This window comes from Mus pahari, chromosome 6 (assembly GCF_900095145.1).
Source record: "Mus pahari chromosome 6, PAHARI_EIJ_v1.1, whole genome shotgun sequence".
NCBI classification, from domain to species: domain Eukaryota; kingdom Metazoa; phylum Chordata; class Mammalia; order Rodentia; family Muridae; genus Mus; species Mus pahari.
In genome coordinates, this window is record NC_034595.1 from 9,117,744 (window position 1) to 9,130,204 (window position 12,461).

Genomic DNA, 12,461 nt, shown 5'->3' on the forward strand with positions numbered 1-12,461 from the left:
AAAAAAAAAAAAGAAAGAAAGAAAGAAAGAAAGAAAGAAAGAAAGAAAGAAAGAAAGAAAGAAAGAAAGAAAGAAAGAAAGAAAGAAAGAAAACTTGTATCTTTGCTGTGATAAAATGAGGATCAGGAGGTCAAAGAGAAGGGAAGGAAGAGCTGGTTTTGCAGCTTCAAATTAATTAAGCTCTGAGCAGAGGAAGGAGGGGAGGGAGGATCTTATGGGCAGAGGCACAGACTGAGCAAAGGCACGGAGGAAAGATGGAGAACATGGTGGAAATAATGAACAGACCAAAATGCGGGCAATTAGACTGCATTAGCTTCAAAGTGACCCACTTAACTCTCAGTCCTGATCCCCTCCCCACACCAGAACTTAAAGTCTGCTTTAGAACATTTACCAGGGCAGGCTGTCCTGGGAAATAAAAGATCAGCGGGAGCCAAGCAGCCTATGAGGTGGGAAGATAGATCCCTGACTCTGAGGTTCCCTTACCATTGTTGAATTCCAGGTTCCCACTGTAGAAGCAGGAGCAATGGGAAGTCCTGAGATCTGAGATTTATTAGTATGTGTTCAGCATTGTTCTGGCACCTTATTACATTGTCACACTTAATCCTACCAACTCTGTACAGTATGTGTAACAGCCCCATGTTAGAGGAGCCCAAAGGTGACGGGTAGGGTCATCTCTAATCGACACATATATATGAGAAGTGATGACCCCATAAAGACAAGAAGTGTTCTGCTATCAGAAGAAGAACACAGTTCAGTCGTTTCCATTGTCTGACATAGATCTATATAATTTTCCCTAAGACTCCCACCAAATATAGTGAAAACATCCAACACTAAGAACACAGTTAAATATATTCTAGAGGGGAGAACAGATAATGAAATGGATGGCCTTTGTTAAACATTCAATACATGCCAGTCACTATAATTATTCTACTTGTATCGATTTATGCAATCCTATAAGAATGTGATGAATTAGGAATTGCTATTTTATTTTATTTTATTTTATTTATATTTTGGTTTTTTTGAGACAGGGTTTCTCTGTGTAGCTCTGATTGTCTTGGAATTCACTCTGTAGACCATGCTGGCCTCGAACTCAGAAATCTGCCTGCCTCTGCCTCCCAAGTGCTGGGATTAAAGGAGTGTGCCACCACTGCCAGGCTTTTTATTTATTTATTTATTTATTTATTTAGGAGGAATTGCTATTTTTAATTCCTATTTTCAATCTCCTTGTTTTATGTGTAAAGAAACTGAGGCACAGTGAAAAGGTATAAGTTGGCCAAAGTCACTCAACTACTAAGTAGATGGTAGGCCAGTTTTAAGACTCCACAGCCAGCCACGACTCTTAATTCCCATGTCACATCAATTTCTTCTACTTCAAGAACTGGGTTTTCTGTGGTTGAACTTCAGGTCTGATATAGATAGTTCTAGTCCTTGCATGTGGAAATTTATGGCTGAATAACCTTTTTCTCACTTCTTCCCTAACACATATGCTACACAATGGTAGAGAGAGAGAAAAAAATGCAATTAAAGCTCTCTCTTGGAAAAAGAAGGCAGGAAAGCAGAACATATGCCATCAGGAACACAGTGCAGAGGGCACAGACAACTAATACACCTCGACTCTGGGGTCCTGAGTGGCCAGCCTGGCTTTCCCTGGGTCTGTTGATCAGCAGGAACTCTCCTTTCTGGACTCCGTGGCCAGCATTAAGAGACACAATGGTTAACTTGCCTTCTTAGGGCCTCTCACTTTCTAGTAATGAGTTCACCAGCCTGTGACTATCCCAGTGGTTGACTACCATGTTGTAAATTGTTCCAGTTTGCTTTTTGTTACTCTTGTTGCTATGTTCTTTTTTTTTTTTTTTTTTTTGTCAAAAAACATTTTGACCAAAGCAATCTGGGGAAGAAAGGGTTTATTTCAGTTTTCACTTTACAGTCCATCACTGAGGGAAATCAGAGCAGGAACTCAAGGCAGGAAGCTGGGGAGAATGTGGAGAAACACTTCTTTTTGGCTCCCTCCATGGACTTCTGAATGTTATCTTCTTATACAACTCAGGGCCATGAGCCTAGGGAAGATGCTGCCTGCAGTGGGCTATCCTCCGACTCCCACGTCAGTCAGTAATCAAGACCGTTCCTGGCCACAGACTAAACTAACTTGATCATACAATTCAGTCAAGGTTCTCTCTTCCCAGTAGTTCTAGATTGTATTGAGTTGGCAATAAAACTAACCAAGACATACATCATGGTTTTCTTGAATTTTACTGAGGTGTTGGTTGATAGATGTTGAGTGAAATCCACAGTGAGAGTGGCTGGCCATTGGATCTACACCATTGTCTGACATCATCTTCCCCTTGGCAACAGGACATCTTTATTCTGCTTCCCAAGTTCACCATGTGATAGGATGAAGAGGTAAGATGAAAGCCCCCTGTTTTTTCTTGCACCCCTGAGAATAGCTTTTGATTTTATAAAAGAGACTGCGTTTGGAAGGTGATGATGGGAAATCTGCTTCCAGGTTCCAAGTTTTTCTCCTTCTACTTTTTAACTTTCTTTAAACCTCACTTATGTCAAGTGTAACTTGGTGTAGAGAATTGGGCCTGTCATGTGGTTCTTCTCAGTGAACCAGGACTGCTAGCTAATACAAGATGGGCTTTTGAGAAAAGCTCTTTGATTTCCATTTAGCTCATTGCAGTCTCATAGCACATCACCAATGGTCATAAGAAATGAACAGTCTTCTCTAGCGTTATTGTCCTCCTTCTCCAGGACATGGCTTGAGCCTGAAGATACTGTATGCAATAGCAGTCACCTTACACTTAAGTGGTTTCTGACTTCCCAACCAGTAAGAGGAGGAATTCCTTGTTCTGCATAGCCCGTGTGCTTCATCTGGCACTACATTTACAGATGTTATTTATAAAACCCTACTCCTATAAGATAAAATTATCATTATTTAGGACCCAATTGCAAATGAAATATATCTACTTTCAAGTAGCTGAAGAACGAAGGGAACATACTGGTTTGTCTGAATGGGAAATTCAGGCCTCTGATGTTGTCACTTGTCATTCTTTCTAGACCTAAAATTGTGCCATCCATGCATTCTTGTTCTCAAAGTTCAGCTCTGTCTTCCTTTGTATTGCTTTCATTCTCTGATGCAAAGCTACCTCTGGAAGAAAGCATCAATTTACTCCTATTATTTCCAAAAAAATTTCTTATAACTAACATGCATCTGTCTACCTTATACCGTGTGACCTACCCGCATCACTCACAATGGACACAGAAGATGCAATACAGTGGGCGTCCATGTACCCAAATTTAAAGTCAAGAAGTGGATACCCCCACACACACACACCCACACCAAACACATGATATAAGGATGAAAGGTATTTTCCTAAGCAGGGGTAAAAAAGTATTTTTTGTCAGCAGAACTGGTGCTCCATGGACAGATAATACAAGCCCACTTTGGGGAACATGAATGTGTTGGCTATTGTGTCCTCAGAGTCCTCAGAGTGGAGTATTATGCCTGATGTGTTGGGTATGCTCTATCAATCATTGCTGAGTGGACAGGTAGAATTCAGAGATTATATGTATATTCTAATTACTCTGGGAAGAAGCCCAGTTGAAGATGAGCTCTTTAGACTGCCACGAGTTCAAGAGTACAGTCTGATTTTAGTAACTTCTGGATTTTCCTAGTTGGAATAGTAATCATTCTCCTCTAGGGAGCCATCTTCCCAATGTTGTCACCAAAAGGGGCACTAGCAACTTTCATGCCTCTCCAACTTAAAAGATTAACAGCGAAATCTTAGGACATGAGAAGTTTTCAACATGGCACACTCATGTTTTTTTCTGAATTATTCATTTTTATAAACATTTATGGAGTATCTATCACATAGCAGACACAGTGCTTGGTACCAGGACAGAGAGATAGAAGGTCATAGTCTCTTTAAGAAACTCAAGCCTATGCATATGTAGCAGAAGATGACCTAATCAGCCATCATTGGGAAGAGAGGCCCCTAGGTCTAGAAAACTTTATATGACCCAGCACAGGGGAATGCCGGGGCCAAGAAGTGGGAGTGGGTGGGTAGGGGAGCAGGGGCGGGAGGGGGGTATAGGGAACTTTTGGGAGAGCATTTGAAATGTAAATAAAGAAAATATCTAATAAAAAATATTTTTAAAAGAAAAAAAAAGAAACTCAAGCCTAGGAAAGATACTAATAAATGCCTATTTACTTATTTTGATTCTTTTGAGAGTTCTGGCTAGCCTGGAAGAACTCACTATGTAGGCCAGACTGGCCTTGAACTCACAGAGATCTGCCTGCCTCTACCTGCTGAATGCTGGGAATAAAGGTGTGTGCCAGCCAGCTCAATAAACGACTTTGAAAAAAATGATTACATGCTTTGGTATATGATCTGGGTTTGAAATATGGCTTTGTCACTTAATTAATTGCCAACAAAACACTGAGAGATTTAGCCTCTTCAAGCTTTAAATTTTCATTAGCAGTAAAACTAGTCATAATATGATCACTAACCTCATAGAGGTTTGTTGTAGATTAAATAATAAGAGCTGAACCTCTTGTAGCTAGGTCTTGGTATAAAGCGTCCTACTGTTTGAGGGCATGAAGGATAAGAGGAAAGAACAATAAATCCAGCCTGTAGACGTCAAAGATTTAACTGAAGGCTTGAGATGTGCACTTATTCTTAAAGATCATCACCAGGTGGAGGAGGGCAACGGTGAGGCTGAGCCTTCTGACAGAAGGAGTAGTTTACTCAAAGCGTTGAAAGCCAGAGACAATCTGGTGGGTTTAGAGAGCAGTAAATACAACCAGGTGCCTGGTGTACAGGTGGGATGGTGGTGAGAGCAGAAAGGTGGGAAGTGACGACATTCACAGGAAGATGGAGGATTTGGGACTTGGTCCATTGGAAAAAGAGGGCACCTGGAAATCTCAGCCCAATAGCCATGCATCATTGGCCTCCCAGGTGAGTGTCAAATGGCCATCATCTCTCCTGTGCACACTAAGATGGTGTTTTCTGTATGGACAAAGGTCCATTTAGAGTTCGTTCCAGATGCTCACAGTAATACTATTCAGGGTTTGCTTTGAATAGGGCGGGGTTGTGAGTCAGAGATTTAATGCGATAATATCCACAGAGCATGTTGATCTCTCGGTGGTGATGTGCAGTCGCTCCTTCTTGGTGACTCTGCAGGATCTGGGGACATACTGTTTCTACTTGGAAGTACCAGACTGCTGGAGTGCTGGGCAGAATGCAGATGGATAGCAAAGAAAGACTTGCTTCTTAAGTAATTCCACACATTAGTATCACAGGGATAAGCTGTTACAATCAGCAGATAGATATCCCTATTTGACAGTAGGAGATGCCAACTGCTTAGGCCTGCGTGACCCCTCTCATTAGGTGCTCCCCCATCCCCAAGCCCCACACCACATGCACTCCTGCATGTCTGTGTCATATGCTAAGCCTCTCTCTCATCAAATAAAAGTCCAAGACTCTGGAGCTTTATTTCTGGTATTAATATCTCTCTCTCTCTCTCTCTCTCTCTCTCTCTCTCTCTCTCTCTCTCTCTCTCAATTTTTGTATGTATATCAGTTTTGCCAGATCCCTTTGAACTGGAGTTACAGGCAGTTATAACTGCCATGTGTGTGCTGGGAATCAAGCCCCAGTTCTCTAAAAGAGAAGCTACGAGCCCCAGTTCTCTAAAAGAGAAGCTAGTGCTCTTAACCGCTGAACCATCTCTCCATCCCTTGAACCTTTCTCTTTAACCCATCTCATGTCCAATTCCCAACCTAGTGCAGATTGCTAGCCATGGTAGAGCAAAAGAGATCTCAAATTCCAAATTCCCAGCCTGCTGCTTCCTAATGATACAGGCTTGCTATGAATACACCCAATCCATCATTCAACCATTGAAGGCAAGATGAAGATGATGGACAGGTGAGGTAAGGATGGTAGACCATCATCAAATGTGAGGTGATGGACAATCAATCACTGAAGGCTAGGTGAGGATGGTAGACAATCATCAAAGGCAAGATAAGGATGGTGGACAGGCAAGGGGGGGATGGCAGAGCATCAGCCATCAAAGATGAAGTGAGGATATCTAAATGTCAGCTTACTTCCAGAGAGACTACTTGAGGGAACCTTACAAGTTGTTGCAAGTAGGAGCCAGGCCTGAGGGCTGAGAGGCCAACCAGGGAATGCCACATGCTCAGGGTCCTAGGTCGATACAGGGATTGAAAAGACCAGCTGGAGGGACAAGCTTAAGAATAAAAAAGAGAGAGAGGAAAAAAAAGAATAAAAAAGAGAACTGGTTGATGAGCTCATCCTTGCATATATCAAGTCTTTGAGAAAGTTGACAGACATGTGGGTGGTGATATCTGTGAGTAAAGCACACACACACAAATCCTCTAAGATGGAAGAGAAGTACTACACGGTTGGTAAGAGACATTGGGGGAGCTTGAAAAGTGTGTGGAGAGAGGCAGTTGGAGGGGATTCTGAGCATGTGGCTGGAGGGTAGTGGGGTCCCGGTCCCACTTGTGTGGTCCTGAGGTAGAAAGTATGAGAGCTGAACAGCTTTAAGTTGAGCAAATCATCGTCCCACAGGGTACTGGAACAGTGCACCCTAAAGTACAAACAACAGAACAAGCCATGGAAAGTCACGTCTTATAGTCACAGTGCCTGGGAAATCAAAGATCAGAATGCCAGTGAGTGAAAAGGTCAGTTTAGGAACTTTGGGAAGGTCAAGAAACACTTGCCTCTCCCGGAAAGGGAGAGGCTAATTAACATTTTTCAGACCACAGGGGGTGAAACACCTGGGGGTGGGGACACATTCCACAGGACTGACTGTTGCCCACCTTCAGACAAAGGAAGTCCTTGTCACCTCATTCCTTAAAGACCAATCAGTTTAAAGGGTGTACTGTTGTGACAATCATATTGTGCCTAGTTGCTGATGCTCTATTCTGCCCCTGGAAACCTTATAAAAACTCACCCAAATGGGTGCTGGGGGTCCCCGCCTCTCCTTCTGGTCTGGGATGACCCCAGTGCACTGGAACAATAAATCCCTCTTGCTTTTTGCATCACATGGCTCCACGTGGTTCACTCAGGGGGTCCCCGTAAGCTAAGGCTCCCCGGAGTCTTAAATGAGTTCTGCCAGACCCTCTTCTAGGTTGCAGAGTACAGCTGTCTGCCCTCTTCCTATAAGGGCACACATCCCATTCCTAAGGGCTCCATCCTCAGGACCTAATCCCTTCACTCAGGCCTCAACTCCAGATAGTTTCACCATATGAGGGAAGGAGGTAACAAACACTATAGCTGGAAGATAGAATGGGACCAGAGGGGTCCTAGGGCATGATGCTGGAGAAAGGGGCAAGTCAGGAGACTGTTGAGCATAAGCAGCATCTCACTTAACCCTCAACACCCCAGCAGAGGCCTGTCATCTTTGAAGTGGGTCACAGTCAACTTGCATGTGACAGATAACTAGGTGAGGAGGCCGGTGAGCTGGGTTATTATGGTTGGTGCATGCTACATACCACTATTTAAAAACTGAACTAAAATCCCATTAAGTCTATTTGAAAACCTGACATGTAGCCTGGAGAAATAACCATTCGCCCACAATGAGAGTTTGGGTTTGATACACATTTTTCAATTGTATTTCTCCAATGATTTCCATACAAGGGTATATTCCTTCTCCCAGCCTCCTGACCCACCTTTGTTAAATAAACACTTCTTCTCTGATGTCATATATGCATATACAACATTATTATTATATGCTTAAGCATATTTGGTATGAAAAAGTATGTTTAAAAATGAAAATAGCTAATTGTGAACCTTAATGAACACTTCAACAAAGTCCAGGTTAAGAAGAACTGAGTTCCTCGGGCCTGTTGACTCACCCCAGGAGCCGAGAAAGCTTTTAGCCCAGGTGAGAAATGCCTGACACAGGAGCCAAGAAAGTTCACTTCTTCGGTAAAAGGAAAGGATGGATCTACTTTAAAGGTTAAATTGCGATCTGGGAGCTATAATAGCACTGTCAAATAATTATTATTGTTATTTTTACAAATCTATTTCATTTTAAAACAAGTTGGGAAATTTCTAACTTAGTTTAAATGAGACCTCAGTTCTTCCAGGCCTGATCTGCCACCTGAGGCAGGACCGCCCGCTGGAGGAGCGCTGTGCTGAGTCATTAAGATGGCAGCTCCCACAGAGAGAAATAAAGAAGTCAGATTCCCGCAGCAGAGCCACTGAACAGTAGGGGGAGGGAGGGAAGGAGGGGAGCTAATTTTTGCAGGCAGATCCGAATGCTTCTTTTCCTAGGCACTCTTAGTCAATATTTATCTAGCTATTCACAGGATGGTAACTCATCATCTGTCTCTCTCCTCACCGCTATCTTTCTCTGCCTTTTCGTGGTGCACTGAACTTGGGTGACAGAACAGGACTGTAGCTTCTTCATCTTGCATAGAGGAGGTTGGATGGAAAACCCGTAGCTGAACCGTCTTCAAACAGTGAAGCCTAGGCAACTGGTTGGAGGCAATGAGGCTTAAGTTTCCCAACTCTGGGTGCTGAACATAGAGTTACGATTCATTAAGTAGGATGGAATTTTTTATTTCTTTATTTAATTGTTTTATAGTTTCATTTGGAGAGACCTTTCATGGTGTCATTTGAAGGGGGTTTGTCTTGGGGAGGCGGGTGGGCAGGGGGATGTGCTTATGTATGAATGTGCTCACAGAGTCCAGAGGACGGTGCCAGGTATCCTGCCTTAATCCCTTGGGTCAATCTCTTGCAGAACCTAAAGCTAGGCTGCAACCGCAGAGATGCTCTGGTCTCTGCCCCTGCCCCCACCCCCACCCCGCGCAGCACTAGGGTACAGGTGTGAATGCAGCCATGCTGCCTTTTTACAGGCATGCAGGGATTTGAATTCAAGTCTCCGTGCTTGTGAGTAAAGTGCTCTGACCACTAGACATCTCCCCAGTCTACCCGAGGGAATGTTCATGGTGGCATTTGGAAGGGGACTAGCTGACCTAGTCCTGACCTCTGGCTCAGGGTCTTAAAATAGAAGAAATCCCATTTACTGTTTTGAAGTGTAATGGAATGCACTGGAGATGCCATATCCCACTCTTGGCTTGGTCTATACCAACTTTTATTAACTGTTTCAGTCAGCATACAAAATTCTGGGTTTCACTATTCATACAGATGTATACAGCTGTATACAGATGTATCCGTTTACCTTGTTCTTACTCTTCTCATCCTGTCACTCTCATGCCTCACTGCTTTCCCTGTCCCTGCAGAGAACCTCCCTTCGGTTTCATGCTGTGTGTGTGGTGTGTGGTGTGTGGTGTGTGTGCGTGTGTTATAGATAACAGACTTTGTGTCCGAGAGAAGACATGAAGAGTCATTTTCAGTAGAAGATCTCAACCTGCATTTCATCCTTAAGGAGCACTGGCGGCTTGGCTGGCTCCTACCAGCCTAACCCAAACTCACACATCGTAAGCCTGTGGGTAAGAAGCTGGAGGTCACATTCACTGGGAAACACTGACATTTGGGTAGAAATGGGCTTAGAAACACCCAAGAAGTGAAGAGAAAGGCTGGAGAGATGGCTCGGTGACTGGGAGCACCGGCTGCTCTTCCAGAGGATGTAGGATGGATGGAGTCCCAGAACATGCATAATTTGTAACTAGCACAAACATTTGTTAACTTCTGTTCCAGGAGATCCAGCTCCCTCTTTTGGTGTCTATGGGTACTACATGCACATTAAGTGTAGACATACATGCAGACAAAATACCTATACACGTTAAATTTAATAAAAAAAAAAAAAAAAGAGGAAGAGGAGGAAAAAGAGGAGGAGGAAGAGGAAGAAGGAGGAAGAGGAGAACTGAAGAGGACAGAGTTGGGTAGACATGAAGGGGACTTGGAAGCATGGTACAACCAATTCCAGTAAATTCTGGAGCAGCTCTGGGCTAAGGTGATTCTTTAAAGATTTTCAGAAAGGAAATTCAAGCATTTGGCTTTCACAATCTCACACCAACTACTGGGGGAGAGCCATTCTCTTCAGCTCAGGATGTTTCTGCAGTCAACAAACAGTACCCCTGTCACCTGCTCCTGACAGTGGAGAAGCACCCCAGCTCTGAAGGGGAACCAGGAGACATGTCACAGCTCCGACCGGAGTTCATGTCATATAGTTTACAGCTGAAGCCTCTCTGGTACTGAAATATGAATCCTCATAACATTTGTTTCTGAATCTAGCATCTGCACACCACCCCACATTTACCAACTAGTCTTATAAATCATAAAAGAATGCTAGACAAGAAAGACCATAATCTAATTCAAATCCCCACCCCCTTTAAAGAACAGACATCAACATCTAACAGGAATAGTTCATTCAAAGTTTTGGCAGCAGTCACACAGCCAGGATGGAATCCAGGCCTCTGACTTCCAATGCTCCATTTTGTCCCCTTATTCATGTCTGGTGTCTCCATTCCTTCCTAAAGTGACTCTAAAACCATGGAGGAAGGGAACAGTCTCTATAAGAAGTGAATGGACAAGCTGGGCAGTGGTGGCACACGACTTAACCCCAGCACTCAGGAGATAGAAGCAGGCAAATTGAGTTTCAAGCTAGCCTGTTTTCAGAATGAGTTCCAGGATGGCCAGGGCTACACAAAGAAACTCTGTCTTAAAAACAAAAACTGGATAAAAGAGAAGAAAAATGAATGGACAACAGCCCGTTCAGCTAGTTAGCAGCAAAACTACAACATAGGTCTTTTGGAGAACAGAGCTCCTGCTCAGCCAACCTCAACACATCCCCATTTCACTTTAGCTCAGTCATACCTTTCTGAGTATCTGGACACTGCTGGACTCTGCTAGTATGACCATTCGGTAGACACTACATCAACTTTCAATGAGTTCACCACATATAACTGGAGAAGAAAACAGAAAATAATAGATCAGCTAAATATTACTTGGTCAACATTCTGATCAGACTAATTGTCTTAGTTAGGGTTTCCATTGCTGTGAAAAGACGCCATGACCAAAGCAACTCTTATAAAAACAAGATTTAATTGGGATTGGCTTACAGGTACAGAGGTTCAGTCCATTATCATCAAGGCAGGAGCATGGTAGCATCCAGGCAGGCATGGTACAGGAGTTGCTGAGAGTTCTACATCTTCATCTGAAGGCTGCTAGGAGAAGACTGGCTTCCAGGAATGTAAGACAAGAGTCTCAAAGCCTACACACACAGTGACACTCCTCCTCCAACAAGACCACACCTCCTAGTAGTGCCACTCCCTGGGCCAAGCATATTCAAACCACCACAATGAGCCAGTGTAGAAGAATCCCAGCTCAGGCTGAGGGCCTCTTGCGAAAGGGACTGCCACAATTGTGCTATGTCAGAAACAGCAGAGGCAAACACATCTTATTTTTCCATCATGTCAGGCTTCACTGAAGTATAGTCAACTTACAAGGCACAGAGGCTTCACTGGCAGAAATATGTGTAATAGAACCCGTTCCTTTGATAGCTCTCGACAAGGTAAATAAAATGTCTTTTATTCCAATCATAATTACTAATATGAACTCTCAGATCACACATTGCATATTACACTATAAATCTTTCTCTCTGGGTATTTATCACACCTTCTATCTAAATCATCTATATCTATCTATGTATCTACCTATTTCTCTATATCTATATCGGTAAGTTGCAAGGTGTTACAAAGGGGCCTGAAAGGCAGAAGCTGATGAGGATGCAGAGTCTGTGGGAATAAGGTCACAAATGCAGCTGCTGCCTTAAAATCAAGCTGCAGGGTCAGAGGTGACCTACAGAAGTGAGGTGCTATGGAGGATGTAGAGGAGAAGGCCAGGATCATGTGCAAAAGAACAAACAGATGGGCTGATGGATAGCAGGCCCAGATGAGTAAGTGGGTAGGTGAAAGTTCTAGGAGGCAGAGTCAACAGTGGAAACTGAGTCACGCTGAGGCCCTGGGACAGTTAGGACTTCTCTACGTGTTGGTTCCTTGATTCACACTCCCATGATCAGAGGATAAGTCATTGGACAATTCCCCCACAGCTGTGTTACACGTTCTTTCCGTACCCTTTCACCAGTCTGGTATGTTTGATAAATTTCTATGCCTAGCTTTGCTAATAAGATTTTTAAACACCGATATGGGCCCATAGTCTCATTTACTCAGATAAGTGTACAGGGTGGCTCCAGTTTTGCTATTAGGAAAAAGTTTCCAATTGGTGTCTTAGTGGTTCTAGATAGCGGTATTGTTCACATGTTCAATATGGTGCAGAGTCCTCCATCCTCAAAATGGAGTTGAAAACACGGGTAATGGTGGTGGCGCACCCCTTTAATCCCAGCACTCAGGAGGCAGAGGCAGGTGGATTTCTGAGTTCAAGGCCTGCCTGGTCTACAGAGCAAGTTCTCTCGGGGCAAGGCACAGTTTAAAGAACTGCTGTTGGACGTAATATGGAGTAACTTAGGCT

General features: G+C 43.5%; 1 long non-coding RNA gene across 1 annotated transcript in view; it reads right to left on the bottom strand.

Moving 5' to 3' along the window:
* Positions 1–1,178: 1,178 nt before the first annotated feature.
* Positions 1,179–12,461, bottom strand: part of LOC110322811 — a 154,928-nt gene continuing 143,645 nt past the window's right edge. Inside the window, exons 2-3 of the long non-coding RNA XR_002380602.1 lie at positions 7,880–7,971; positions 1,179–3,148 (exon numbers count right to left, since the gene is read on the bottom strand). This is a non-coding gene — a long non-coding RNA (uncharacterized LOC110322811). The remainder of the gene's footprint in view (positions 3,149–7,879; positions 7,972–12,461) is intronic.